At 43.0% G+C, this 22,135-nt stretch overlaps 2 pseudogenes; both read left to right on the plus strand.

Moving 5' to 3' along the window:
- Window positions 1–13,440: 13,440 nt before the first annotated feature.
- On the plus strand, window positions 13,441–13,673 carry LOC140582569 (U2 spliceosomal RNA; annotated as a pseudogene).
- A 421-nt stretch (window positions 13,674–14,094) lies between these two features.
- On the plus strand, window positions 14,095–14,225 carry LOC140582595 (U5 spliceosomal RNA; annotated as a pseudogene).
- The last annotated feature ends 7,910 nt before the right edge of the window (window positions 14,226–22,135 follow it).

Genomic DNA, 22,135 nt, shown 5'->3' on the forward strand with positions numbered 1-22,135 from the left:
AACTTTTTTAAAAAATATATTATATTGTTATATTTTGACGCAAGATCAGCATAGTGCCAATGCTGTTCCTGCTTGCTCACAGCAGGCATTGAAATCTCAACATCATATTTATGTTGAAACAATGTTGTCAACATAAAGACAGGATTTCAACTGTCATTCAACGTTGTGACAATGTCGGATGCCTGCTGGGTATGTATATTGGTTTGTATATTTAGTGTCTGTCCTGTGCTGCCTTATGCTGTCTTACACAGTCTTAATTACTTCTGTGTAAGAAGTGAAATTTGCTTTGTGTTATCCTTATGTTGACTATGTGCATCTTTTTATGTCTGCACATTGAGCCTGGGGATATGCAATTTTGTTCAGCTATGCTTCCGTTGTTGTACTGTTGTATGGAGTGAATGACAATAAAGTTCACTTACTTATATAAATGATTTGATTCAATAGTCAGTTCTTGATGCCAGCATTTGGATTGAGTGGGCTGCTAGCCTTGGTGCACATGAACCTTTCCAGCGTTGCCATTCTCTATAGTAAATGCTGTTCTGCATATCAGGCAATCTGTGCACTGACTGGTGTGTTTTTATAGGTGAAGTACCCCAACGGAAATGCAGGCGGCCCAATCCGAGACCAGCGCGTAAGTCTCCCAAGCATTCGTTTCCTGTCTCCAATGAGACAATGAGACGGCAGTATTTTTCTCAATGTGCAGTACTGACTGCCAAGTGTGCTGTCTGTCTGTCACTAACAGCCATCAATTGATTTGACTCTTGTATTTTTACACTTTATTTTGCATAATTGTACCGTCATTCTTTTATCAGGACGAAGGAGGAAACCTAAAGGACGGAAGGGGGCCATATACCAAGAACTTACAAAAGCTGCCTTCGATTCAACCCATGTGGGATCGCTACCATCCTGCATCGAGTCCCAACTATGTCGCACCCTGAGCCCTACTCACCAGCCTTATCATCAACTTCCTTCTTAGTTCCCTCACCAGTCCCATCCTCTTTTGTTTTACCTCCTTCTCCATCTCTTTTTATGGACTCCCCTCCTTCATCCCCATGCGTAGCCTCACCAGTTAGCCCAGCTCCAGAACCATCTTCAGCTCCAGCCGTAGTTCATCCCACCCCTCTGCCTCACGTTCTGGTGCAGGCCCCCTCATCTCAGCTGGTCATGGGTCCAACACCACCGTTTTTGTCCCCTTCTCTTGTTATTGAAAAAATGGAAAAATTCAGTCATTACTATATAAGCAACTACAATAAGATGACCTATGATGCCAAGTGCTCTGCTCATTACTGGTGCCAGGAGTTCTGGAATGACTTCATGAGCTCAGCTCACATCTGCAAGCAACAGAGGAATGGAAACTCTGAGGCTCACTATTCGTACGGGGATAATGAGGGTGCCCCTGCGACCGAGACTTGATGAAGATGAGGTCAAATTTCCTAGTGATGTGCTGGACCAGCTGAGTGACATCCCTGGGGTTCTGGAGATGGCTGTGGAGATGGGCTATCTGTCAGATGTAAATAGCGACACTTCACATAACATAAGATAACATAGGATAAGATAAGATAGGTAAAGGTATGTTTAAGAAACAATTGCATGGGAACTTCCGGTTGACGTTCGACATGTGAGGCTGTGAGGTCCTGGAGCTCAGTGAGCAATTTCATTTTCATTATATTTACATACTTGCAGAAGCCATATTGATAGATAAATATTTATCCGAAAAGTTTAACATCACTAATTGAAGGACTAAGGCAGCAAGAAAACGCGTTTAAAAGTTTTGTTTTCCTCCTCGTTTAAAAATGGCTAGTCACTCACAGAAACCTGCTACAGCTACAGTAGCAAGAAGGCTACCACTGAGGGTGATGCACAGCAACTTTCTTCGGATTCGGTTGAGAAAATTATGACAGCGATTGAACTATTGGGCACGAAAATAGATACACAAACTGCTGTCCTCTGGCAAGAAATAACTTCTTTCCGCCAAGAGTTGCATTCTATGGCTAGCTCTTTACAGACTGCTAATGCACAGCATTCCGAGCGTTTGGACGACCTCGAGCAGTCTACCACGGTGTGGAGCTCTACAGTCTTTACTTTGGAAACTGCCGTGAAAAAACTGCAGTCAGATGTGTGTAACCTGACAACTAAATGCATTGTTGGAATAGAGGAGGGCCAAGAGGGGACCAACCCGCGGCAATTCTGCGCAACTGCTTTGAAGGAGATACTGAACCTGGAGGAAACTCCACGTCTGGACCGGGGCCACCATTCATTAGGACCGAGGCCATTCATAATCCGCGTACATCATGGTGACGTGAAAGATCGCATCCTTCGTCTCTCCAGCCAGAAGAAGCAGCTGTTTTACAAGGAGAAGCGTGTGCACATCTTTCCGGACTTCACTCTGGCGATAGCAAAGAAGCGAGCTGCCTTTAAAGAGCAAAGCAGCTCCTTAGAACTGTTAAGGATGTGAAATTTGGTCTCCGTTATCCAGCTACATTCCGTTTCACATTTGATGGCGAGGAAAAAACCTTTACCGATCCCCATCGGGCCATCTCGTATATAAAGACTACCATTCTCCTCCATCATGATCAGGTACAGACATAACTTTCAAAAACGGTCAGTGTTTTTTAAGTGACCAAACTGTACAGGTTTATTTCACCGTCAGTGTCAAAGTTGAATTAACCAGGTCTATAGCCTACTAAATGCAGATAGTGCTATGTTGCTCAATTTATGAGAAAGACATTTATTTTCCCTTTTTTCTCTCGGTTCTTATTAGTCTATGGAAAGGTTTGGTGTAGGCACTTTTTTCAACATGCCGGGAATTCTTGTTCTCTTCCTCATATAAATGGGCTATAACATATGAATAGTTGATTTTCTTGAGCTGCTTTTGTTTACTATAATTTTAAACCATTAAACCATAGTATTTCACATTAGGCTACTGAATTGAAAACCAATGGGCTGCTCTTTGATAGTACACTATGTTTAGTGGCCTAATATTAGTTTAGGCCTACTTCATTTGAGACATTACAAAATACATGGTATTTTGCACTATACAGTGGTATCTCGGTTCTCGAACTTAATCCGTTCCGGACTCCAGATCGAATCCTAAAAAGTTTGAGTTCTGATCTAATTTTTCCCATAAGAAATAATGGAAAACCAATTAATTGGTTCCCGGCCCCCCAAAATTACACCTAAATATGTGTGTGTGTGTGTGTGTTTTTAAGCATTTCAACACAAAATGAACAGGATAAAACAAGAAGAGCATTTTTTTTCTTAATGACTTCCAAAACGATAAAGATATTATCCCAACATTACCCCTGTCCTGCCCCGATCGTCCGCTCCTTCCGTGTGCCACGCCCCCTCGTTAAGCTCGTGTGGGATCCCCATGTGATCAGCTGTTTCTGGTTGTTGTCATTAGTCCTCTGTATTAAGTCCGCTTGTAAATTTTGTTTCCCCAGTCCGGTCATTGGGTGCGTTCGACTTGCTTACAGCGCTGGCTTAAAGCAACGCATTCTGATCCTGACGCAATGCATTACGATTAGATGCATTGCGACCTCTCACCCGGCTGCACAAACTGGAACCGCCTCCGTGACGACACACCTTTGCCCTTATTGGCTGAAGAGTTTAGTTACATGCATGACGTTTGTATCCTAGGCAGTTCTGATGCGTAATCTGCTATTTCTCCCGAATATCACGTAAAGCAGTGAGAAGTGGTTTTCAGTTAATTTACCTGGTAAAATAAAGTTTAAATAAATGACATAAATGCTCTAATAGTACACATAAGTTAGTGGTTTATTTATTGTTACTGTAATGTTGCGCTGTTTTATTTGGTTAATCATCCAGTCTGGGAAGAAGGCATTCAAGTAAGAATTGCATTGTAGTATGACTCATGGCACGTACAATTTATATTAGGTCAGTGTTCATGGTTCGACTTCTGATATTCAGATCGAGTTCTAGGTCAAACTGGTTTGTTCGACTTTCAAGAAATTCGAGTTCTAGTGAGTTTGAGAACCGAGGTACCACCGTATATATATTTCTGAATGTGATTGCTCGCTGTGCTTTGGGTAGTTTTTGGTTAAATTAGAGACCCAAGTTAGAATTTTGCAGTGTTTTGCTCTTGGGATATGCACTGTGTTCGGGATAGTGCTGGGGGGTGGGGGTGGTGGTGTTTTTGTACTTAAAGTCTCTTTTTTATTTTGTTGTTTTTTTTGTCTTTCATTTTGTCCATTAGTGGTTACACTTTGTTTCGAACATGACATCTACCAGAGTCACAGAATTAATTTACTGCAACTCAGATTTTGTCTGCTGGATATTACCAGTATTAAATATGGCTAATTCAAATATGGCTCCTGGGAGGAGTGGCCAGTCAGTTAAGTTTACTAATTGGAATGTGAAAGGCCTAAATCATCCTATCAAACGCACCAAGGTCCTTGCTCATCTTAAGTTTTTAAAAACGGATATAGCCTTCTTAACTGAGACGCACATGCGCAGGTCAGATCATTTGAGTTTAAAAAGAAGCTGGGTTGGACAAGTGTTCCATTCAACCTTTCGGAGTAGGGCCGGGGGGGCTGGAATCTTGATCAACAAATCAGTATCATTTGAAGCTTCTGAAACAATATTGGACCCCAATGGCCGCTTTGTTATTGTGGTGGGTAAACTGTACCGTTTGCCTGTGATATTAGCTTGTGTAGCTTCTACTTTTGCTAATTTTAGTTAACTTTCTTTCTTATCTCTAACAGAAACTTGCGCCCATAGACGAGTTGCTTCTGTTCCTAATGCATCTCTCCGTGGCTCTGCCTCTCTGCGATCATGCCAACCATTTTGGTATCCACCGCACCACTGTCAGCAGAATTATAACGACCTGGACACACTTTTGGTACCACCTGCTTGGTTCTATCTGTCTGTAGCTACCAAAAGAAGCCATACAAGCTCAATTACCACCAGAGTTTTCCCCATATGCAAACACACAAGTGATGCTGGACTGTACAGAAATCTTTTGTCAAACACCATCATCTCTTGTTCTGCACAGCTGACATGGGCATTATGGTGGACATGGGGTTTCTTGTGCACACTCTTGTACCCTGCAAGGTTTACCGGCCTGCTGTCCTGTCAAAGAAAACTCAGATGAGTAAACAGGATGTTGAACAAACACAGTCCATCGCCCGTTTGCGGGTTCATGTCGAAACGTGTATCCGGAGAGTTAAGGAGAACAAACTTTTTGAGAAAGTTATTCCCTTATCTGTGTGTGGAAGTATTGATCAGTTGTTCCGTGTGGGTTAATTCTCGGTAAACCAACAGAATGTCGCTTGTCAAGGCATGGGCAACTGGACAATGAAAGTCTGTACTCAACTCAAAAGCCTGGACTGCCACCTGACTGGACATTTCTCTGTGAGCTTTCATATGCTGTCTTGTATTTTGTCATGTTAACAGTGCTGTTTGTTTTTTGTACCCTGTGATATACCTTTCAGTAAAATATCTGAAATATTTACATAATGGTTACATTTGCTTTTTATTGTCTCTTACATTGTCACTTATAGTAACGTGTTGCTGGAATTTGATTCGTTTTTAGTAACGGAGTAATTTAACGCGTTATAATTTTAAAATTGATAATGAGATTACTGTTACAATTTCAAGTAACTTTATGTTACCGCTGCGTTACCAATAAAATCAAGTGCTTTAACATCTATATTGTAAAAACAGAAATAATAATTCACAGTAACCTGTCAGCGGCAGGCAGATGTCTGTCTGACAGTCGCACGCGCGACGTCATCTACGGGAGACCTACATGCATGAGAAACCAGCTCAAACAAAAACAAAGTGAGCATAGCGAGTGAGAAGTACGCCTTCAGGAGCTGGAAATATAGCCATTACTTTGAGTTCATCATTATTTGTTTTTATGTGTTATGTTTTTGTGTATTATGTGTTATTAAACATTCTAAATGATTTAAGCGGATTTAGCTTAAGTTGTAACTTTTCATGTGGAATGAACTGCAATGTCTCTGAATTAATTTAATTAATACTCATTACGATCAGTTCATTTACAGTTCTTAATTTCAGGAGCCAGTTAATAAATCTAATTCATTTACAAGTATTTCTCCTATAATACGTAATACATGTTTAGAATAATTCCCAGGGAAAGCATTTCCGGTAAGGCAGTGCTCATTGACACAAATTATAACGCTTGTTAGACTATGCAACATTATTTAGCAGGACTGAGAGAAGGTGAGAGCTCCCCTAGTGGCTGCAGAAGTGCATTTCCCTAGAGCAGATATAATGGGTGGCAGCCTCATTGCTTTTTAATCACAACTTGGGATACAACAACAAATTTATTAATTTTGCTCATTTAATATTTCGATTTTAATTAGGCTTCATTTTTGGATATCCATGTTTACATAATATTTAGAATCCCACCGCAGTTGAGAATGGAATGCCACAGATATTAGTCTCCACGACATATCATTGCTTGTTTTATTTCAGGATTCCTTTGGTTGTTTAAATTGATTGCTCTGTATCAGTTGGCTTGGTGTGTTTTGAGATATATAACTGCCAAAGAGTCCTGAAAAACTGATGGTTTAGATACCAGAATTAGTATGAGCAGGACTTAATGTGTGTTCTTATGGGGGGGATGTTAGAAGACATTGAGATTATTTATTCTATCTACATCCAATCTTAGCCTCCCACCCAAGATCACTCCATAGAGTACGAACCACCAAGATCCATTTTAGCTGTGGTAGCCAATATATTTGGGGTTTTATGCGCTTGTCCTATTCAACATCATAACAGTGAATTAAAAATCTACTAAATCAAAGGCAGTACCATGTCATGCTATGCAAATATACATATACATACAGCTCAGGCTCTTTTCTGCAAATATAAGGCTACAAGGCCAAGTGTGGGTAATCAAAATGGCCTTACATTAACAAATACATCACCCCAAAAAAGCATTACATGAGCAATCACAGCTATTCCATTTTTTTTTATCTCAACAGAGAACATCTTGCAAGGTCAGTATTTGGGAGAGTTTCCTTCATGACGGTGGGTGAAATATACCACAGCTGCAGAACAGCCCAGTCTTGGCAGAATAGCCACATTAATGAGCTCTTGAGCAAAGACCTTTACTCCCAAAGGGACAGAAAACTGTATCAGGCCATGCTGGCAAAGACCCTTGTTTCAAACCTGGTACCACTTTGCGTTGAATGCTGAAAAGGGCCCTTTAAATACATTAGGTATGTTATTTGATAAACTTGGGTTTACTTTACTCATAAAAAATAATACCCCAATTTACCCAAATGAGTGAGTACAAATATTGATTTGAAATATTAATTAATGTTAATATTCAAATTAATTAATATTAATATTAAAATATTAATTGATTTGAGTAAATCTTATAGGATGGTACTGTGACAGTAGGTAGATTATAGCTTTATTTATTTAAAATGTTTCCTAGAATTGGGTATACTTTACTTAAAAAGGGTTTAAAGTCAACCCAAAAAAGTGAGTGCAAATTGTTACATCATTCAATCTGAGTAAATTCTACAGTTTATTTTTTTGAAGTTCATGCACAGAATTACAGTACATTACAGTATTTTATCGGCAAGGTTCTCATAAATATTGCCCAGAAAGCATTTTTTCTACAGTATTGTACTATTTTAAACAGTATGTTACTGTAATAATGTCACTGTTTATTACAGCAGGGGTGCAGATTGAACCCATGACCCTGGAGGCGTGAGGCTATAGTAGGAGCAACGGGCCACTATTCATACTGTGAGAAATGATGTATGTTTAATCATACATTGTAACTGATATGTCGTTACACTGCTTGTGTATGCTTTGCACCTTGCCTTTCTCCCTTACTTGTGTTTCTTGTTCTCCACACCTTGTGAGCTTCAACATGAACTGATTGATTGTTTTTCATAAGGCCCCAGGTTAGTTAGGTCCAGTCTCCTGGAAAATCACTAGAATGTGTCCTTGGCTTTGGAAGCTAAGAGCATCTTATTTTCAGGGAGAGCCCTGTAATATTTATTTTAATAAATTATTTTTATTGATAAACCTTCATACTGATAATCCTCTTGTAGTGGTCCTAAAAGAAAACATGACTGAAGATATTATGTTTGTTTTATCCATTTCAGTACAGACACATTTCACGATTCAGTAACCTGACTTGTCCAATAGATGGCAGTGTAGTACTTCGACTAGGACGTGCTCTGGAAATTGCCGGTAAAAGCTGGTTTTCCATTTTAAACGTTTGTCTGACTGAAATGACCACGTTGTACATATGTAATCGTACTATACCTCTAACCTTCAGCGTTGTATTACCTGCCTTAATTATCTGCAGCAATAAAATATGTACGTGTAATTGGGCAGCTGCAAGTTAAGCAATCTGTCTGATTTTACATTAAAGTAGGCTGTACTGTTTGCAACAGTGATTTCAGCATTGCCCATGACGGTTTAAACGATTGTAAAAGGCATGTTGAGGTGAGTTTAACAAGTGTCATTTCATGTGCTGTATTATTCAGGTCTACACTAGTTAGACACTTGGTTAGTTGCTAATGCTGTCATGAAAGACTCCTTGAAGACTTTTGTAAAGTAGCAATGGAATAAAATTAAGGAATTTGCATAAATGGTAAAATAATCTACTTATATTATTGTCAAAATACATAATTTTGACCTTCGTAATTTAGTGCGCTGCCTAGAGGAAATTAATGAACAAATTAAACTGTGAAATCAAGTTTGTTGAAGTTATCTCCCTCCTTGTCGGGGGGTTGGGGGCACCTCCCTGAATTGAGTTTTTGCAGGTTGGGATGTCTGAATTATCCCACCTTAGGGAAGGGAGGGGGTGCTGACTGTGAAAGTTGGGGGGCGGCGACAGACGATCCGTAGCCACGCCCAACATACGATCTGTAGGCACGTGGCCACTTCCCTGCGTTTGATTGCTTTTATTTCTGTGTGGACAAATTTCCAGGATGCTGCACATTATTCGGGGGTGTGAGGGAGCTGTGGTGCATTTGCGGGAGTCTTTCGGGAGAGGTGTGATGTCTACATAAGATTATGTTTTAAAATGCGATCCAGTTGTTTAAATGTTCTGCCACTACACATTTCTATGCAGGACATAATTCATGGACTCAAACAGAGCAGTAGCACCAAAATTTATTGGTTATTTTAAGAAAGCAAGATAAATTACTGCGCATATGATACAGTAAAATGAGGTCAGTAAGAGCTTTTTTTAACGTTAGTACTGCTAAATCTCACTATTGCGGCGCGCGTCAGTCAGACGTAACACGCGAGAGTATGACAGACTGCGGTCAACGACGTTGTGTGGCGCGAGCGGCACGTGGTTGTCAACGGCCAGAGTCCACACCCTTTTACTAAGGGAGATGTCCGACGTTTGAGCTCCGGCAAACAAAACCAAAACCGTATTTATTTTGATAATTTCTGCTTAGACTTTATTAAACTAATACATGTATGTTTCGTGGTAACTTATGTACTTATTGATGTAACTGAGTTTCGATAATTTAGAAGTTAATTGCGAATTTTTACCTGGTTAGCCAGTTCTTGCTAGTTGGCCCTAGCATTGCGTTGTGTTTTCGTTGGTGTGACTCTGGGTTTTTTGTCTGTTAATCTATTAATTACTACAGGGAAATTTACATCGTGTTTTATAGTGAGTGAGAAATACCTCTGTGTTAATATTTCGGGAAACTATTTTTCGGATTGTGTGATTTCCATACATGTATATTATATAGGCGTCACTTGGTTTACCATAACTTGGTGTTAACTGCAGATCTGATTAGTTTTTTTTTTTTTTATATTCCCTCCTCCACCCCCCCTCTGCGGGGGACTGTATCTATTATTTTTTTTTTTATTATTTTTTATTTTTTTTTTTTAAATCATTATTTATTTATTTATTTTTTATTTAATTTTATATTTTTATTTACTTCCTCAAAAGAAGGAGTGGGAGGGGGGGGACAAAGGAGAAGGAGGGAAGAGAGAGAGAGGGAGAGAGGAATGGAAAAAAAACAGAAAAAAAAAAAAAAAAAAAAAACCAAAAGAAAAACAAAAAAAAACAAAAAAACCAAGAAAAAAACTAAACAGATAATCTGCTTCCATGTCTGTTGAAAAGAGAAAGACAACATACAACATCTGTACTAATCACAACGACCATCAAACGTTAAATGTTGTTGAACAGCACACACAACCAGCCTTACAACCCATGCCCAGAAACAACAGCCGATCAAGACAGTGTGTGTCCGTGAGCACGTGTCCGTGAGCACCTGTGTGCACACCTGTGTGTCAGCGCGCTGGTGTTCCTAAGGTTTCTCCAAGTAATTGTCTAGTAGTGTGTGTGGGGAGCCACAGCCCCGCCCACCCAGGACATGAAGTCGACACGGGGGAGACCCGGGCCCCAGATATCCAGAGGCCCCCCAGGGCACGGGAACCCCAGGAGGACCAACGCAGGGACAATTGCAGCCCCCACCGAGAAAAGGGCAGAGGAGCGCTCCGGAGGGGGGCCATCCGGCAGCCACATCACAGGAGCCCCAGGGGGCCGTGGCGACGAGCACGCAGGCCCCGCCGGCGGCCGGCCACACCAGGGCAGACCGGACCCCGGGCCCAGAGATCCAAGGGACCCCCCACCCCCCAGCCAGGGCCCCGACAGAGCCGGAAGGGCCAGGCCCCGGCAGGCAACCGCCGAGAGTGAGCCAGCACACACCAGAGCATCCAGCCCCAGACATCGAGAACCACCAACGCATCGGCGGCCGGGGGCCTCATCCACCAGCAGGGAGTGTGGCGGGGGGTAATAGAGCCTGAGATGTTATTTCAGGTGGAGTCTAAGACCCAACCTGACACATACGTATAGACAGACAGGCACACACATACACAAGCATACGTTCCCACCCTCATGCACACATAAACAAATATTCACCCATTCGCCCAACATGAAGACACAGAAATGAACGCCGTACACACAGTCACACTCCCCATATATACTCTATACTCCGAGATCTAGGCACCACCGCCCCCAGAGGCAGATCTGATTAGTGATTCTGAAATTGCCCTGGTGTCACACTGTCACACTGTCTTCTGATTACTGGTTGCATTAACAACATGTCACATTATATGTAAGTCACAATATTTTGTCTGTCAGGTATAGAAATAATAATAATTTTTGGATAAATTCAGTTAAACTAATCGATAGTTAGCTGTGATAAGCTGCCCTACACACAAACGCTCTGACCCCAGAGGTAAGCTGACATGTACCCAAACACAATGATCACAGAGTTAAGCTGTCATCTACTCAAATGCCCTAATTCCAGAGGTAAAGCTCCAATCCAACCAACTGCATCCAACCAAGCGTCTTGACCCCAGAGTTAAGATGACATAAACCCAAACACCCTGATAATAGAGGTAAGCTTTCATCCACTCAGACGCCTTGATCCCAGAGGTAAGCTGCCGTCCACCAAGCGCCCTGGCCCTAGAGGTAAGCTCCCAAACACGCAACCGGCCCAACCACAGAGGTAAGATGCTGTTCATCCAAGCACCCTGATCAGACAGGCAAGCCGCTGTCCGCCCAAATACCCTGATCCCAGATGTAGGCTGCCATCCACTTAAACACATTGTTCCCAGTAATCAGCCATTCACCCAACCATGCTGATCCCAGAGGCAAGCTGCAGTCTACCCAAACACGCAGGCCCCTGAGGTAAGCTCACATCCACCAAAATGCCCTAACCCCAGTGGCAAGCTGCTGTCCATCCAAAAATGCAGGCCCCTCATGTAAGCTCACATCCACCCAAATGTTCCAACCCCAGAGGCAAGCTGCTTTCAACTCAATCCCCTGACCCCAGAGGTAAGCTCGCTTCCACCCAAACACCCTGATCACAGAAGTAAGCTGACATTCACCCAAACCCCCAGGCCCCAGAAGGAAGCTGCCATCTACTTAAACGACCTACCCCCAGAGGTAAGTTGACATCCATCCAACTGCCTTGATCCTAGGCGAAAGCTGCCCCGGTACGTCTAGGTGGTGACACTCCATCCTACAGGGTTGACATGATGCATTTTCCTGAAGCACACAGAGGACACGTCGGGTTTTAGGTAAGTGTGTTTTGTTTTTCTGTGCGTGTGTTTTATTTGGTATGGATTTTATTTATTGACATGTAAAGATTTTACTGAGCACTGTTTTGGTTGATCACTGTTAGCACTTATTCATCAATGTTAACTTTATTAATATTTATTAACATTTTGATCTGTTGTGCTGTTTATTGTGCGATTAACCTATTTTATTCCCAAGGTTACTGATTTTATGTGTTTTGGGAAGGTGTATGATGCCGTTTTAGCCCAACTCTTGTGCAGAGCTTGGAAGTCTGCGGATGTGTTCCTTTTTAACCCTCTGGAGTCTAGGGGTAGGAAACACACTTTCACTAACTGGGGCATGCTCACACATTTCATTCAATATCAAAAACTTAATTCCTGGCAAATAAATTATTTCTTATATATTTGGTTTGGCAACAAACTCATCTTAATCTTAGTGTACTTTGTAAATATGTTAGATTTATGTGAAGTTTGTAATTTGATATTCAAAGTATAGACATTGCAAAATGCAGTTTGGAACACTTGCAGAAACATTATAAAACTACATTGTAAGCAATGCTGGCAGTTTGTTTTGATCCCAGATATCTGATCACCAAAGTCTTGGCTACATGAAGATGACTAACTGGTGTAGTTGCAATATTTATTTGGATAAATAAACAAGAAAAACCTAACTCATGTAACTATTTCTGGCTCCTTTCATTGAATATGTAGCAACTTTCATGTGAATGAATGAGCCATTGTCACCTGGCCACTTCCCTCCCCCTTTTATGGCGCTGATGGGGACGTATCTGGATCGCGTTTCACCGTTGCGTTGTTCATCAAATTACCATGCGAATGCAATCAGAAGACGCGCTAATGCAGCTATTTAGAATGTGAATAGCGATCTTCGGGTGAGAGCGGTACTACACACCCCCAATGCAGATAAAACAAAGTAAGGTGACATGGTTTACTTTTTTGCCAATTTAACCTAATTTTAAAAAGTTTAATACTTCCAACAATGGACATTTTGAAAAGAATGCAGATTACAGATTTAGTCAGCATTTTTTTCATGTTTCTATAATAAGATTTCAGCGAGTTATGAACTGAAATACACAAGAAAGATCGTGGCATTGCCAACGATGCTGTCGACTCCAGAGGGTTAGAGGTCTTAACTTTTTAATAGCATGCATATAAGGTGACATTTTAATTGTTTTATTGACCATATAATTGTAATTAGGTTTAAATGGTGTATAATTGTATTTGCTGGTCTTATTGCCCTTTTCCTGTTTTATTGGTAATAGTTCTGCAGGTAGTTCTGTTTGTTTAATATTATCTTTGAAAGTCTTATTGTACTGTGTTGGCATGATTTGCATAGTGTGGGAATGTTTCAGCCTTATAGATTGTGATTATGTGTTAATGTAAGTAGTACAAGCATAATATTTATTATTCATGTATTTGAGCTGATTTACATTTTGTTTTGGTATGAAAAGGTTATTTTGATACGTCCCCCATGGAGGGGACCACATATTAAACAGATTTTTGGAACAGGGAGCCGGAAGTGGGGCTTGCCCCGTCTGCTCCAGGCATTGACCCGGTATTGCAGTGCTTCCAGGAACGCTGCACCTCTACTGCCCCCTGTTGTTGAAAGGCAGAACTGACTGACTGACTGACTGAGTGGGTGACTAATAGACTGAGTGCCTCTGGATGGCCAGCTAATTAGCCGCATGTGCTGTGAGGGAAGGGCCCTATCCGTGCGTGGCCCTCGTTTCCTGCCGGTTTTCTTTTTTTTTTATTTTTATTTTTTAAAGTAAGGTGACACGCTGTTTGTGCGGTGGGCAGCTGTGCTGAGGTAAGGCATGACATCATCTTTGCCTTTTGGAATTTTCCCTCATGTTTATTTAAATGATTGCTGTTTCTTGAGAGGACAGGAGGACAGGGAGGAGTCGGGGCCCCGACACTGGCGGCTGCGACACCCCTGGGCATTCTACTCTGAGCGGGGGGGGCACGGAGACCCAGCTAACGGCGACCCGGTAAGCGGCAGCCCCATATCGACTCGGGTCTCTCTTCATCCCGTATAAATCTTTCGCTTTTTACTAAAGATTTCCGTGGGGTATAGTCATAGTTGTTTGGGTTAATTCTGACTAGCACAAAAGTTTACAAGCCCTATTTTGGCAAGAGCTAATCATAAGAGCTAATCATAAGAGCTAATCCTAATCATTTTCATCCTTGCCGTTTAAATCACTCATGAATAGATGTGTTTGTGAGAAATTGGTTTGTTTTAAGCATTTTAAATTTAAATAAATACTGCAATACTCATTGCAGAAATACATCTTTTCCAATATTGTGCAGCCTAATAATGAAGTACTTACTACTACGAGATATCTAACAACATACGATGCAACATTCAACAGGGGGTAGTGAAGTGATATGTGGCAGAGCAAAGTGCCAATTCGATGTGGGGCCGTGATTAGTATGTGGAGAATGCTGCAGCAGTATTACAAAATCAGCAAATCTTTTAAAAATAATAGTGATATAAATATATTATTTATTCATAAGTATATAGAATCAGTACACAAAGTATAAGTATATAAATATAAGCATATAAAGCATGTAAGTACATAAAGTATAAGTATATAAAGTTTAAGTATATAAAGTATATAAGTATAAAAATCAAGTATAAAAATGATATGAGTATAAAAAGTTTAAGGGCTCAGAGGACCGCTTCTCCTACTCATCAGAGTGGTTCTGGTGCCTGAACTTCTTTTTCAGAGCCTCTGATAAGATGGAGGTAATGTCGTCTGAGGCCATGGGCGTCCCCTGCGTCAGTCCCCTCCTTGGCACTGGCGTCCCACCTGGCGACCTCAGCACCAGGCGCAGTTTAACACGGGGCAGCTCCGCCAGGACATCCACCATGTTGGGGCCTTTGGTGGTTCCTGCGCCACTTCCCTGACGATGACTCTGCTTGGGGCCCTGGATACTAGCAGGTGGAGGAGGAGGAGGGGGCGGGAAACAGCTTGGAGCTGAAGTGGGGACTACAAAAGGAGTCCCAGTGGTCTGCGAACTGCTCCGGGATATATGTGGATCAGTCAGGGCACCAGCAAGCACGGAGATCTCAGACCTTAAACGGCCCACCTCGTCTTCGAGGGCAGCAATCTTTTTCCAAACTGCCGCCCACTCGGACCCTGCCTCTGCTGCAACAGCAGCATGCTGGAGATCCCCGTGTCCACTGGGGAGGTGGATGCCACTCCCGACCTTTGCAGGGGCGTTGCCATTTATAGCAACCCCCGTTGCAACAGTCGAGGATGGTGCAGTGGGCTTGCGCACACGAAAGCTGGAACGCTTAAAGCATCCCAGACAGGTGTGTAGAAAACCACGCAAGTGACTGAAAGGAGCCATTGCAGACATTATTTAAAGCAATGGAACACAAACAGTAAATGAAGATCACCCAAATCAAGACCGAGAGAAATAAAAATTACAGCTTCTGCTTCCAGATATACGTAGCAACAACCAATGAGCACGCAGAACCATTCGAGGTCAACTTAGCCGACCGTTTCACGTTCTAAAGTTTACAGGATACAGTGGTACCTCAGAACTCGAATTTAAATTTTTTATTTTTTTTTCTCTCCCAAAATGGCGGCGCGTGCACACGCTGCGGCTTAAATTTAAATAAATACTGCAATACTCATTGCAGAAATAGATCTTTTCCAATATTGTGCAGCCTAATAATGAAGTACTTACTACTACGAGATATCTAACAACATACGATGCAACATTCAACAGGGGGTAGTGAAGTGATTCGTGGCTGATCAAAGTGCCAATTCGATGTGGGGCAGTGATTAGCATGTGGAGAATGCTGCAGCAGTATTACAAAATCAGCAACTCTTTTAAAAATAATAGTGATATAAATATATTATTTATTAATAAGTATATAGAATCAGTACACAAAGTATAAGTATATAAAGTTTAAGTATATAAAGTATATAAGTATAAAAATCTTAAGTATAAAAATGTTATAAGTATAAAAATGTTATAAGTATAAAAATGTTATAAGTATAAAAAATTTAAGTAAAAAAAGTTTAAGTAAAAAAGGTTTAAAGGCCTCAGAGGACTGCTGCTCCTACTCATCAGAGTGGTTCTGATGCTTGAACTTTTTCTTCAGAGCCTCTGCTAAAATGGCAGCAAAGTCCTCTGAGGGCATGGGCGTCCCCTGCGTCAGTCCCCTCCTGGTCACTGGCGTCCCACCTGGCGACCTCAGCACTGGGCGCAGTTTAATGTGCGGCAGCTCCGCCAGAACATCCACCATGTTGGGGGCATTGGTGGGTCCTGTGCCACTTCCCTGAGGATGACTCCTCTTCTGCTTCGGGCCCTGGATATTAGCAGGCGGAGGAGGAGGAGGAGGGGGCGGGAAACAGCTTGGAGCTGAAGTGGGGACTACAAAAGGAGTCCCAGTGGTCTGCGAACTGCTCCGGGATATATGTGGATCAGTCAGGGCACCAGCAAGCACGGAGATCTCAGACCTTAAACGGCCCACCTCGTCTTCGAGGGCAGCAATCTTTTTCCAAACTGCCGCCCACTCGGACCCTGCCTCTGCTGCAACAGCAGCATGCTGGAGATCCCCGTGTCCACTGGGGAGGTGGATGCCACTCCCGACCTTTGCAGGGGCGTTGCCATTTATAGCAACCCCCGTTGCAACAGTCGAGGATGGTGCAGTGGGCTTGCGCACACGAAAGCTGGAACGCTTAAAGCATCCCAGACAGGTGTGTAGAAAACCACGCAAGTGACTGAAAGGAGCCATTGCAGACATTATTTAAAGCAATGGAACACAAACAGTAAATGAAGATCACCCAAATCAAGACCGAGAGAAATAAAAATTACAGCTTCTGCTTCCAGATATACGTAGCAACAACCAATGAGCACGCAGAACCATTCGAGGTCAACTTAGCCGACCGTTTCACGTTCTAAAGTTTACAGGATACAGTGGTACCTCAGAACTCGAATTTAAATTTTTTATTTTTTTTTCTCTCCCAAAATGGCGGCGCGTGCACACGCTGCGGCTTAAATTTAAATAAATACTGCAATACTCATTGCAGAAATAGATCTTTTCCAATATTGTGCAGCCTAATAATGAAGTACTTACTACTACGAGATATCTAACAACATACGATGCAACATTCAACAGGGGGTAGTGAAGTGATTCGTGGCTGATCAAAGTGCCAATTCGATGTGGGGCAGTGATTAGCATGTGGAGAATGCTGCAGCAGTATTACAAAATCAGCAACTCTTTTAAAAATAATAGTGATATAAATATATTATTTATTAATAAGTATATAGAATCAGTACACAAAGTATAAGTATATAAAGTTTAAGTATATAAGTATAAAAATCTTAAGTATAAAAATGATATAAGTATAAAAATGTTATAAGTATAAAAATGTTATAAGTATAAAAAATTTAAGTAAAAAAAGTTTAAGTAAAAAAGGTTTAAAGGCCTCAGAGGACTGCTGCTCCTACTCATCAGAGTGGTTCTGATGCTTGAACTTTTTCTTCAGAGCCTCTGCTAAAATGGCAGCAAAGTCCTCTGAGGGCATGGGCGTCCCCTGCGTCAGTCCCCTCCTGGTCACTGGCGTCCCACCTGGCGACCTCAGCACTGGGCGCAGTTTAATGTGCGGCAGCTCCACCAGAACATCCACCATGTTGGGGCCATTGGTGGGTCCTGTGCCACTTCCCTGAGGATGACTCCTCTTCTGCTTCGGGCCCTGGATATTAGCAGGCGGAGGAGGAGGAGGAGGGGGTGGGAAACAGCTTGGAGCTGAAGTGGGGACTACAAAAGGAGTCCCAGTGGTCTGCGAACTGCTCCGGGATATATGTGGATCAGTCAGGGCACCAGCAAGCACGGAGATCTCAGACCTTAAACGGCCCACCTCGTCTTCGAGGGCAGCAATCTTTTTCCAAACTGCCGCCCACTCGGACCCTGCCTCTGCTGCAACAGCAGCATGCTGGAGATCCCCGTGTCCACTGGGGAGGTGGATGCCACTCCCGACCTTTGGAGGGGCGTTGCCATTTATAGCAACCCCCGTTGCAACAGTCGAGGATGGTGCAGTGGGCTTGCGCACACGAAAGCTGGAACGCTTAAAGCATCCCAGACAGGTGTGTAGAAAACCACGCAAGTGACTGAAAGGAGCCATTGCAGACATTATTTAAAGCAATGGAACACAAACAGTAAATGAAGATCACCCAAATCAAGACCGAGAGAAATAAAAATTACAGCTTCTGCTTCCAGATATACGTAGCAACAACCAATGAGCACGCAGAACCATTCGAGGTCAACTTAGCCGACCGTTTCACGTTCTAAAGTTTACAGGATACAGTGGTACCTCAGAACTCGAATTTAAATTTTTTATTTTTTTTTCTCTCCCAAAATGGCGGCACGTGCACACGCTGCGGCTTAAATTTAAATAAATACTGCAATACTCATTGCAGAAATAGATCTTTTCCAATATTGTGCAGCCTAATAATGAAGTACTTACTACTACGAGATATCTAACAACATACGATGCAACATTCAACAGGGGGTAGTGAAGTGATTCGTGGCTGATCAAAGTGCCAATTCGATGTGGGGCAGTGATTAGTATGTGGAGAATGCTGCAGCAGTATTACAAAATCAGCAACTCTTTTAAAAATAATAGTGATATAAATATATTATTTATTAATAAGTATATAGAATCAGTAAACAAAGTATAAGTATATAAAGTTTAAGTATATAAAGTATATAAGTATAAAAATCTTAAGTATAAAAATGATATAAGTATAAAAATGTTATAAGTATAAAAATGTTATAAGTATAAAAAATTTAAGTAAAAAAAGTTTAAGTAAAAAAGGTTTAAAGGCCTCAGAGGACTGCTGCTCCTACTCATCAGAGTGGTTCTGATGCTTGAACTTTTTCTTCAGAGCCTCTGCTAAAATGGCAGCAAAGTCCTCTGAGGGCATGGGCGTCCCCTGCGTCAGTCCCCTCCTGGTCACTGGCGTCCCACCTGGCAACCTCAGCACTGGGCGCAGTTTAATGTGCGGCAGCTCCGCCAGAACATCCACCATGTTGGGGCCATTGGTGGGTCCTGTGCCACTTCCCTGAGGATGACTCCTCTTCTGCTTCGGGCCCTGGATATTAGCAGGCGGAGGAGGAGGAGGAGGGGGCGGGAAACAGCTTGGAGCTGAAGTGGGGACTACAAAAGGAGTCCCAGTGGTCTCCGAACTGCTCCGGGATATATGTGGATCAGTCAGGGCACCAGCAAGCACGGAGATCTCAGACCTTAAACGGCCCACCTCGTCTTCGAGGGCAGCAATCTTTTTCCAAACTGCCGCCCACTCGGACCCTGCCTCTGCTGCAACAGCAGCATGCTGGAGATCCCCGTGTCCACTGGGGAGGTGGATGCCACTCCCGACCTTTGCAGGGGCGTTGCCATTTATAGCAACCCCCGTTGCAACAGTCGAGGATGGTGCAGTGGGCTTGCGCACACGAAAGCTGGAACGCTTAAAGCATCCCAGACAGGTGTGTAGAAAACCACGCAAGTGACTGAAAGGAGCCATTGCAGACATTATTTAAAGCAATGGAACACAAACAGTAAATGAAGATCACCCAAATCAAGACCGAGAGAAATAAAAATTACAGCTTCTGCTTCCAGATATACGTAGCAACAACCAATGAGCACGCAGAACCATTCGAGGTCAACTTAGCCGACCGTTTCACGTTCTAAAGTTTACAGGATACAGTGGTACCTCAGAACTCGAATTTAAATTTTTAATTTTTTTTTCTCTCCCAAAATGGCGGCGCGTGCACACGCTGCGGCTTAAATTTAAATAAATACTGCAATACTCATTGCAGAAATAGATCTTTTCCAATATTGTGCAGCCTAATAATGAAGTACTTACTACTACGAGATATCTATCAACATACAGTACGATGCAACATTCAACAGGGGGTAGTGAAGTGATTCGTGGCTGATCAAAGTGCCAATTCGATGTGGGGCAGTGATTAGCATGTGGAGAATGCTGCAGCAGTATTACAAAATCAGCAACTCTTTTAAAAATAATAGTGATATAAATATATTATTTATTAATAAGTATATAGAATCAGTACACAAAGTATAAGTATATAAAGTTTAAGTATATAAAGTATATAAGTATAAAAATGTTATAAGTATAAAAATGTTATAAGTATAAAAAGTTTAAGTAAAAAAGGTTTAAAGGCCTCAGAGGACTGCTGCTCCTACTCATCAGAGTGGTTCTGATGCTTGAACTTTTTCTTCAGAGCCTCTGCTAAAATGGCAGCAAAGTCCTCTGAGGGCATGGGCGTCCCCTGCGTCAGTCCCCTCCTGGTCACTGGCGTCCCACCTGGCGACCTCAGCACTGGGCGCAGTTTAATGTGCGGCAGCTCCGCCAGAACATCCACCATGTTGGGGCCATTGGTGGGTCCTGTGCCACTTCCCTGAGGATGACTCCTCTTCTGCTTCGGGCCCTGGATATTAGCAGGCGGAGGAGGAGGAGGAGGGGGCGGGAAACAGCTTGGAGCTGAAGTGGGGACTACAAAAGGAGTCCCAGTGGTCTCCGAACTGCTCCGGGATATATGTGGATCAGTCAGGGCACCAGCAAGCACGGAGATCTCAGACCTTAAACGGCCCACCTCGTCTTCGAGGGCAGCAATCTTTTTCCAAACTGCCGCCCACTCGGACCCTGCCTCTGCTGCAACAGCGGCTTCTCTCTCTCCCGACTAAACAGTGTTTTCGTGTTTTTCGTCCTGGAAGTTGCAGTGTTTTTGTACGTCTTTGTCGCGTTTATCTGTTCTTAAGCCCGTATATAGGCGAACATTTTTGCTCAACATCGGCAGAAACAAACTTTTTAAGTTAGACTCTGTGGATGCCGAAGAGCTGAATGATCTGGGTCTGCTCCGCAGGCCTACTCAATCACCGACCCCCACTCCTGCACCTCGCCCAAAATGGAGGTGCCTCAAGCGGCGTGAGAGGAAGCAGAAGAGGGGTAAGAGCGGAGGTATCCGAGCTAGGCTGGTGGCTTGCCCACACAAACCCGCTATCCCCTCCATCGGTCTGGCCAACGTACGCTCATTGGATAAGAAACTGGCCGACATCCGACTACTATGTTCATCTCAGAGGAATGTAAAGGACTGTTGTGTTTTTGTGTTCTTGGAAACATGGCTCAACGCCTGGTGCTGCGATGCTGTTGCGGTCTGCAAATACTGTTCACCAGTGTTGGAGTTTATGGTTATTAAGTGCCGGCCGTTCTATCTACCGAGGGAATATACAGCTATACTGTTGTTTGCTGGGTATATCCCTCCCACCTCCAATGGCAGCAACAGGAGGGAGGCACTGAATGAACTGTACCAGCATGTATCAATAACACACTAGACCTTGTTTACACCACCCAAAGAGGAGCTTACAAGGCTTTCCCCCTCCCCCAGCTCGGTGCCTCAAACCACATTACTGTCATGCTAATGCATGCTTACAGACCGCTCATTAAAGTCACCAAACCGGTTCGGAAGCAGATACAAGTGTGGCCGGAAGGGTCTTCAGAGGCTTTACAGGACTGCTTTAACACCACAGACTGGAGTATGTTTAAGCAGGCTGCCACATACGACAACACCACTGACCTCCAGGAGTACTCACAGACTGTTACAGCCTACATTAACAAATGCACTGAGGATGTAACAGTCACGAAAACCATCACTGTCCGTGCCAACCAAAAGCCATGGATGACAGGGGAGGTCTACAGGCTGCTGAAAGCTCGGAACGTTGCCTTCAGAGCTGGAGATGAGGCAAACCTGAAGACAGCTAGGGCCAACCTGTCCCGTGGCATCAGAGAGGCTAAGAGACAGTACTCCAGAGGAATATCCCATCGCTTCAAAGACAGCAGAGACACATGGAGCCTATGGCCATCACAGATTACAAGCCCCCACCACAGACCTGTGATAGCACCATCTCCCTGCTGAATAGCACCAGTGCACAGAAGACCCCTCCCTCTCCTGGTGACCAGGTGATGACTGTCCCCAGACAGTGTGAGGAGATCCCTCAGCAGGGTCAAC

The sequence above is a fragment of the Paramormyrops kingsleyae genome, chromosome 24 (genome assembly GCF_048594095.1).
Source record: "Paramormyrops kingsleyae isolate MSU_618 chromosome 24, PKINGS_0.4, whole genome shotgun sequence".
NCBI lineage: Eukaryota > Metazoa > Chordata > Actinopteri > Osteoglossiformes > Mormyridae > Paramormyrops > Paramormyrops kingsleyae.